Source organism: Phoenix dactylifera, chromosome 10, assembly GCF_051530095.1.
Source record: "Phoenix dactylifera cultivar Ajwa chromosome 10, Ajwa_hap1_PhDact_Kaust_v1.1, whole genome shotgun sequence".
Taxonomy (NCBI): Eukaryota; Viridiplantae; Streptophyta; class Magnoliopsida; order Arecales; family Arecaceae; genus Phoenix; species Phoenix dactylifera.
The window spans coordinates 21,646,577-21,656,189 of NC_143199.1; the positions used below are offsets into that span (position 1 = coordinate 21,646,577).

Here is a 9,613-nt window from a genome sequence, read left to right on the forward strand (position 1 = left end):
TAGGAAGACCTTTTTAGGCACATGTGTCCTAGATTTTCGCTTTTGTGTACAAAGGTCTTTGAGAAATTTGGCATAGGAGGGAACTTGTCTGATGGCATCAAGGAGTGGGAGGTTGATTTTAACTTGTTTGAAAACCTCCATCATCTCCTCTAGTGAAGTTTTCTTTTTGCCAAATGGAGAGGGTGAAGTAAGAGCTTCAGGAAATGGGGCCTTTGGGATGTGAGTTTTGGCAGAAGATGGACTAGCCGAAGAAGAAGAAGAAGGTTTCAGATTTTCATTTGATACATTTCTATCCTCTTCTTCACCTTCCTTATTGTTGTCCTCCCCAATCTTATTGTCTATTATACGTCCACTCCTTAGGGTAGTCAAAGCATTGGCTTGTTCATGATGAATTGCATTTAGTTGATTTTCTTGAGCCATGTATTGTCCCCTAGGATTACTTAGTGGTTGGCTTGGAAGCTTTCCTTCCTCTCGCTTGTTTAGTGCATTAGCTAGTTGACCCATTTGGAATTCTAGCTTGGCGATTGATTGCGTATGAGAGTGCACTAATTGTGTAATGGTTTCCAAACCTTGAAGGGCGTTCAACACTTTCTCCTCAAAGGCTGTGTTTCTTTGGCGTGGAGGAGAAGTGTGTTGAAATTGAGTCGAGGGACGGTAGGGATGAATATTTTGTTGGGTTTGAAAATTCTGAGGATTTTGAAAATTTTGGGATTAGGGTTGGGCTGTGTTCGAAGCTTGCTGCTTCCAAGAAAAGTTTGGATGATTTCGCCATCCCGGGTTATATGTATTGGAAAATGGGTCATTACCCGGTCTAGGCAGTGTTTGAGCAGCATTGATGTGTTCTTGCACGAGTTCGGGGAATTGGGGCGCTGAAGGGCACTCATGAATAGGGTGGGATGGGCTAGAACAAATAGTACACACTTGTGCTTGGGAAGAGTTCATGTAATGCCCACCTATCATCAGTTGGTCAATCTTATGGGACAATGCATCTACCTTGCTAGACAGGTCCATAGAATGACTTATTTTACAAATGGTCCCTTTTCTTTGAGAACTCGGGGGTGCTTGACGAGAACATGAAGCATGGTGGAGGGAGTTTTCATTAAGATTTTCAAATAATTTCCATGCTTCATGCTCATTTTGAAGCATAAAAGTGCCCCCGCATGCAGCATCGATCATCTGACGGTTTCGTTCTGTCAATCCGTCATAAAAACATTGCACTAGTTGCCACTTAGGTATTTGATGATGAGGGCATTTACGGATTAGGTCCCTAAATCTCTCCCAAGTTTCATGAAATTCTTCTCCCTCAGTTTGGGAGAAGCTTGTAATGGCACGTCTAAACTGGTTCGTTCTTCCTATGGGAAAGTATTTTTTAAGGAATTCTTGTTGCATTTGATCCCAAGAACGAATTGAGTTAGCTTCTAAAGAATTCAGCCATTGTTTGGCTCTATCTTTAAGGGAGAAGGGAAATAACCTAAGTTTTAGGGCATCATCAGTAAAGTTCTGAATCTTGACAGTGGTGCAAATCTCAAGAAATTCATCTAGGTGTTTATATGGATCTTCATTGGTGAGCCCATAAAAAGATGGAAGCATTTGGATCACACTAGACTTTATTTCATATTGTACAGCTGCTACCTCAGGTAATCGAATGCAAGATGGGGAAGTGTAAATAGTGGGAGTAAAGTATTTCCTCAGGAGTTTGGGTTGTTCTTCAGCCATCTTAAGAGGTGGGGATGATCCTAATGTTTTGATCTTAGCTCGAATGTTCCTAAGGGTTCGTTCTATTTCAGGGTCAAAAGGTAATAGGTTTTGTACTCTAGAACGACTACCGTGCATACACTAGTACTCGATCAATCAAGCATGCAATAAAAGAGAAAAGCATATCAATCCTAGTCTTTATCCTAAAATCACTAGACAGCTCCTAACTGGTTTGAAGAGGGCACCTAAGCCTCCAATCCGGTCTAATGAACCGAGTTGACCAGGTAAGCTCCCAGGTAAGTGGAGGGGTCACGATGCGTTCGCAAAGGTCCCACTTAAAATCCACTTGCCTCGAACAGATGAACTGTCTCCCTTATAGGGACAAAGCTTGCCTAGACATCAACTAAGCCACAGAGCGAAATTGGTGCAACTTTCGGTGATCTTCGTCCTATTGAGCTCGAATGTCCCTAGGAGCCAATGTCTGATTGATTTTAATTAAAGTGACACTATGTGAGATTGAGTTCACCTAAGTTGGGCAAGAGTCCGGTGATGAAATCCGGCTCTTATCTTGTTGGGGTGATTGCCCTTACTATGTGCAAATTGATTTGTGTATGTGTATCAAGCATGCATTCATAATTTTGCTATAATTAAAATCAAACAATCACCACAAAATTTCAAACCAATAATTAATTTAAATAAGAAAAGTTTAGAGGTTACCAAAGGGAATTTCCCCAGCAATTTATTTTTTTTTTTTTTGCAAACCTCTACAGTATTTCTTTTCCGGCAGTTCTCCTTTTGATCATCCCAATTTTTTTTTCGATTCCTGATAAAATAAATAAATAAATAAATAAAAATTAGTAAGGGAGAAAAAGAAGATAAGAAAAGTAACAATAATAAAAAAAATTTTTTAATTTTAATTTTTAAATATTTTTTTTAATAAGAGAAATAACTATGCTAGCAATCCCCGGCAACGGCGCCAAAAATTGATCGGTTCTTTCAATTTTGAAAATAAACCACGCAATAGCACGTATCCTGTAGGACAGTGATTACGGGTGTCGGTCCACAGGAATTGGAGACAAGTTATTTTTCCTAATTAAATAATTACTTCAAAAAGGATAAGCTAGAGTAAATGATAAAAACATAAGAATTAATATGGGTGTAGTAGTATGAATTATCTATGGAGAGAGGTGTTTAGGGCTAGAATCCACCGATGGATTCGTAAGTGTGATGCTTTCAATGACTTAGATGCGTGTATGATCTGATTGCTCTTAACTACAAGTTAGGGCAATCATACAAAAAGCTGAAATCTAACCCACAGTATGAGTCATCTAAGCCTGGCACAAACCATCTTTTCTAAGGATAGGCATGGTCTGTCCTATTTAGCATGATTCATCTGATGATTAATTTTTCAAAGATAAATCCGATAGTTGCATAGCAATCTCTTCCAAACCACAGGTATTGGATTCAATTTCGATAAACTAGATTAATTCATGCAAAGACTTTCTACAAGATAAACATCTTACATAAATTAAACAAGACATTTTAAGATCATAATTTCATTGAGTATGCAACTGTCTTACAACGCTAAAAATCAAAGAAATGCAACACAAATACTCATCCATGGCTTCATCAAACCCCTAAACCAGGATTCAGCCACTCATGATGCTCGGCGACTTTGATCGGCTTGCTGAGATGCTCCACGCCATCCGCATCATTTTCTTTCACTAATTGATCCGCTCCCAGCCTCCCTTCATTCTTTTTTTTTTTATTTCTTTTCTCTCCCGAACAGAGGCTCCTCCTCTGTTTTTTTTTTTCAAGCCGTCGCCCCTTTCTCCCTCTTCTTCATCTTGCTCTTATAGATCGCCGAAGGCCGGTGATGGATCCCGAGAAAGGAGGAGGGCGTGATGCTGGGGGGGCAGATCGCGGACGAAGATGATGAAGGGCGTCAATGGCTGGATCTCGGGCTTGATTGCAGATGCTAGTGAATGCGGAAGGGTGAAGAGCAGCGGAGGCGGGGTCATCCGGGATTTGGGGATCCGGAGGAGACGCGGGCGGTGATGATGAAGAACGGGATGCTGGGTCGCAGGAAGGAGGGACGCGAGCTGGAAGGAGCTGATCGGGTCACGGGATCTTGGCTGCTGGGAGGTGGAATGGGCTGCGTTACGGGCGGAAGAAGGGCCGGAGATGAAGACGATGCCGCGTAGGTGGATCTGGCATGCGGCTGATACGAGGTCCCGTTGTTTTGAAGCGAGGATGGAGGATCGGGTTGCTTTGGTGGGGGAGGATTCGAATCATCGGCATCAAAGAGTCTCCCTGTTTCAGCGCTGTGATTGGAGCCGGCTGGGGCGGGCTGATGGCAGAGGAGCTGGACGCGGTGGGCACGGGGGCGCTCTGTGAGGCGGGATCACGGGAAGGATACTGCGGACGGTGGGTGGCCGCGGGATCAACGGGGAGACGCCGGGATTTCGACGCGGCTTGATGGCGGAGCTGGATCTCGGCTGCGGGCTGCGTCACAGGCGGAGGACGAGGCGGAATCGATGGGAAGAAGGGGAACGGCCCGGATGCACTGCGGGGGAGGGGGGAAGAAGATAAACAGTGGCCAAGCCTTTTTTTATTATTTTTTATATTGTTATTTATTTATTTATTATGTATTATTTATTTTTTCTCTAACACTGTTCACATGAACAGTGTTTTTACGGAACACTGTTCACATGAACAGTGTTTTTACGGAACACTGTTCACATGAACAGTGTTTTTACGGAACACTGTTCACATGAACAGTGTTCTCGGCATTTTAATTTATTTTTTATTTTTTTTAACACAGTTCATATGAACAGTGTTTTAACGGGACACTGTTTATATGAACAGTGAATCGTGAATTTTTAGTTATTATTATTATAAATTTTATATGAAGGCAGATAACGAATTGGTTGGGAATTGACTTTGGGTTTGAGGTGGGTCATGATGGTTGACTTGTCCTTGAGCCCATTGTCATTTAATTCTTGCTAAGCTGCTTCAGATCGAACTCAACCAGACAAGACTAAGAACCGGACCGTGACCTAATAAAAAGGGTTAATCAAACCTTTGCCCCATACATAATTAATTATAACTTTCATTCGAATCAGGACCAAAACCCATTTAATTATGCATTTGTACTAGTGGAAGGTTTATCATTAGTAGATGATTTATTTATTACTTGTTGTGAAATTTTATTTTTATAAGAAAATATATCTTCAAAATAGGTAGCATCTCTAGATTCTATAACTGTGTTATTTGAAATTTCACTAATCTCAGAGTTTATAACTAAGAATCTATTGGCACTACTATTTTGAGCATACCCTATAAAGACAGCATCTATAGTTTTAGACCCTATCTTCTTTCGCTTAGGCTCAGTGATTGCTACTTTTGCTAAACACCCCCACACTTTCAAGATTTTAAGATTAGGTGTTCTTTTCTTCCAAATTTCGTAAGGGATCTTATCATTATCTTTTATGGTTACTCTATTCAATATGAAACATGCAGTAAGAATTGCTTCTCCCTACAAAATCTCAGGTAGCCCAGAACTTATCAACATCGCATTAACCATATCCATTAAAGTTTTATTTTTTCTTTCAGCTACTCCATTAGATTGAGGAGAGTATGGCGGAGTTATTTCATGTACTATTCCATATTCCTCACAGAAGATGCTAAAATTAGTAAGGGTATACTCGCCTCCTCTGTCGGATATGAGTTTCTTAATCTTTCTTTCTAATTGATTCTCTACTTCGGTCTTATAAATCTTAAATTTATTAAACACCTCATCTTTAGTTTTTATTAAGTACACATAGCAGAATTTCGAAAAATCGTCTATAAAAGTCACAAAATACTTATTTCCTGCTCTAGTAGGTAGTCTGTTCGAATCACATACATCACTATGTATGAGCTCTAAGAGTTGAGTGTTTCTTTCTACAGACTTATAAGGCCTTTTAGGTTGTTTGGCTTGTACACACACTTCACATTTATGTTTGAAGTTTAGATTGGACTTAGGGACTAAGTCTAGATCCATCATTCTTTTAATTTTCTTTAAGTGTACGTACATGTCCCAATCGTTCATGCCATACATTAGAAGATTCAACATTGAAAACACTTGAAGAGATAACTTTAACTTCTGAAAGTACATTTAATTTAAACAACCCCTTACTAATAAATCCTTTCCCAACAAATACATTATTTTTTGAAATTACAACTTTATTGGATTCCATAACAACCTTGTATCCTTGTTGGACTAAGGATGACCCACTAACTAAATTTCTTTTGATTTCTGGAACATGTCGCACTCCTTTCAAAGTTAAGATCTTTCCAGATGTCATCTTCAAATCTATGTCTCCAACTCCAAGCATACGTGCAACAAAGTCATTACCTAATGTTACACTTCCTCCACTTGATTTCTGATAAGTTTTAAAATAACCACGATCAAAACAAATATGTACATTAGCTCCAGAATCTAACCACCAATCTTTATTTCCATAAGTAAAATTAATAGGAGAAGAACTAAAGTTATACCTAAAGGATGGCTCGGCTGAATTCTCTTGATCCATCAACATATAAACTTGAGCCTTTGGATCTCTTTGATAGTGATTTGACTTGGGCTTGGGCTTATACTCCTCAGTCTTCTTGAAGAAGCAATCTTTCGCCATGTGATTAGTTCTCCCACAAACAAAGCATAGCCTTTTCTCACTTCCTTTGCCCTTGAATGTTTTATTATTATTATTATTACGGTGTTGGAAGTTTTGGTTTTTAGAACGATTGTGGAACCTATTATTTTTCTTGAAGTTCTTACCCCTATGTTGGAAATTATTTCTCTTGTAAAAATTCCTAGTATTATTTTCAACTAAGTTCACCTTAGGAGTCTTTTCATCCTCTTTCTTAGTATTGGCTCTATATTTTTCCTCAACTCTAAGAGAGTTTATGACTTGGGTTAAGATTAACTCTCCTTGTTTATGCCTAAGGGTCCTAGCAAAATCATTCCAAGATGATGGCAACTTATCTATAAGACATGAGACTTTAAAATCTTCACTAAATTTGGTTCCCTTTTTCTCAACTCCTCTCAGAAGTTCTTGATACTCATGAATTTGATCTCCCACTAGTTTATTATCTACCATTTTATAACTATTAAAATTTGAGACAGTAAATCGATCAATGCCAGCATCTATCATCCCATATTCAGCCTCTAAAGCATCCCAAAGTTCTTTTGCACTTGAGATAGTGGCATGATACACATCATAAAGATGGTCAGACAAAGCACTAAGTATTCTATTATAGCAGTGGTACTCTACTTGCTCATTAGTCATTTGTGAAGGTAACTCTTGATTAGACCGTGGTTCCTCTATTGCAGATACAAGTCCTAACACAGTCAACCAATATTTAAGTTGTCTTTGCCACCTACGAAAATTTTATCCACTAAATTTTTCAGGCTTAATACTATTAGCTTCTTCCATATTTGCCATTCTAAATTTTAAACTCTAAGTTTTTAAAGTTTAAAAAGGGTAGTAGAGTATTAAACTGTGAGAAAAAATAATAACAATAACGTCACTAATGAATAAATTTAAACAAGATGTTCCTAAGCGTATCTCTTAATAATATACTATGTAACAATAACTTTACTAATAATTGTAAAGGAAAACAACCCCAATGTCACCAATTAGATTTAATACTTATATCTTCACCAAAACTATTTTTTTAAAATTAGAACAGTAAACTTTTTTTATATTAAATAGTAAACTGTTTTTTTTTTAAAGCAATAAACTATTTTCTTAATTAAAACAGTAAACTATTTTTTATATTAAAACAATAAACTATTTTTTTAATTAAAACAGTAAACTGTTTTTTTTTAACAGCAAATTGTTTTCTTTGATTAAACAGTAAACTGTTTTTTTTCTATTAAACAGTAAACTATTTTTTTTATTAAAACAGTAAACTATTTTTTTAATTAAACAGTAAACTATTTTTTGTTAAAACAGTAAACTGTTTTTTGTTGAAACAGTAAACTATTTTTTTTTTTAACAGTAAATTGTTTCCTTTGATTAAACAGTAAACTATTTTTTTTAACAGCAAATTGTTTTCTTTGATTAAACAGTAAACTGTTTTTTTTCCTATTAAACAGTAAACTGTTTTTTTTATTAAAACGGTAAACTATTTTTTTAAATTAAAATAGTAAACTATTTTTTTTAATTAAACAGTAAACTGTTTTTTGTTAAAACAGTAAACTGTGTTTTTTTTTGATTAAAACAGTAAGCTGTTTTTTTTTAAATTAAACAGTTTAATATTAAAATTGAGAATCTAAAGCTAAACTATATATATATTATTATTTAAAGTGTATCCAACAATGATTTCTATCAAAGATGAACAAAAACAGTATTCAACAATGCATCTTGAAGAATATATAAACATATAGATGGAACAATATGACAACGGCTTTAGAATGTTGATTTAGCAAGATGCTTTGTTAAATATTTAAATCACATTAAAATAAAATCTAACAATTATAATAAAATAGTGGTAAGAAAATATCTGGCCTGTGAGGTGTGAGAGGCACGCCAAGAGACGCACTGTCCTAAAGCCGTTGTTGCCTCCCCACGTGCAGGTATTGGCGGTCAGCGACGGCTCCAAGATACAACCCAAACGGCTCACAGCGGGCCTAATCTACAGTGCACGTCTGTAGTAAGCAGATTACCTAGTCTATATCGGTTGCCCAAAATATAAAATAAAATAGAAAATTGTAAAAGAGAGAATAGTGGTAGAGAGAAAACAATGAGAGCAAGAAGAAGACTCTTGTATATATTTTTGTTAGATGCAAGGAATGGCTCCTTTATAGGCCTTGTGTAATCCAACCATAACGGTTGAATACTTATGGCCTCATTAAGGCCATAATGAAAGATAATGGGAAGTTTTGAAACTTTCAAATGGAATTTGAAATACTTAAAGGTTATAACAACTCTTTTAAAAATTTGGGGGTTACAAATCTTTTTATTTACACCTCTTTAAAACTTTTCAAAATTCATTCAAATTCCAACAGTCCCCCACAAGTTTCAAAACTTTATAAAATCATATACATATATATATATATAGAAAAATTTGGGCAACTTTATACTATGCAATGGGTGCAGGTGTCTTCCGGACTTGAACCTACACTTAGTGTTGACAGTTCTAACCTGAAGGATCATAGTGAACTAAGTCTTGAACTAGACCCTTTGGACCAGATTTTAACATGCCACACACATAGTATTTATATAGATTTGGTGCGGGTTAGTGCTATTTATGGCCATGCGCTGAATCTTGATTCTCATGAGAGTTATTAGAGAACGGCCCAATTCTCACAGTCGCGGCCTCACGACAACTCTCATTTAGGTGAGTCCTCCAAGAATACATGTGACCTGTATCCTGCAGGAGTATGCCTGCCTCGGGCTCATTCAGGGTAACACCCTTCCTTAATGTCACATATCAAAGCACTATTGCCATAGGGATGAGCAGGAGGCTCTCTCCTTAAAAGTAGTGCTGAAATGAGTCACGCAATATGGATTGTTTCTACCCATTGAACCTTCTTCATGAGATCTCCAATCACAAAGGTTGGGTTACCTTCCTAGGTGACTCCCTTGTGGGCTTAAGCCCATCCCCCTCGACAAGTCAATGATAGCTCTCTTAGAAAGAGCTTTGGTCAACTGATCAGCTATATTTTTCTCAAACTTTACAAATTCCAAAGACACAATATTATTATTCAATAGGCTTTTAACTGATTTATACCTCACTTGCAAATGCCTATTCATTTTCTTATTGGTATGTGCTTGCCTTACTAACTCTATTACTGCCTTACTATCACAATGTGTGGAAATGGCAGGTATGGGTTTATTAACTAAAGGCATGTCAAGCATCAAATTCTTAA

The 9,613-nt window shown here is 37.1% G+C and overlaps 1 non-coding gene across 1 annotated transcript; it reads left to right on the forward strand.

The window, feature by feature from the left end:
- Positions 1–1,234: 1,234 nt before the first annotated feature.
- LOC120107802 (small nucleolar RNA R71) lies at positions 1,235–1,340 on the forward strand. Its single transcript, XR_005509436.1, has one exon. It is a non-coding gene; the product is annotated as a small nucleolar RNA R71 (small nucleolar RNA).
- Positions 1,341–9,613: the final 8,273 nt, after the last annotated feature.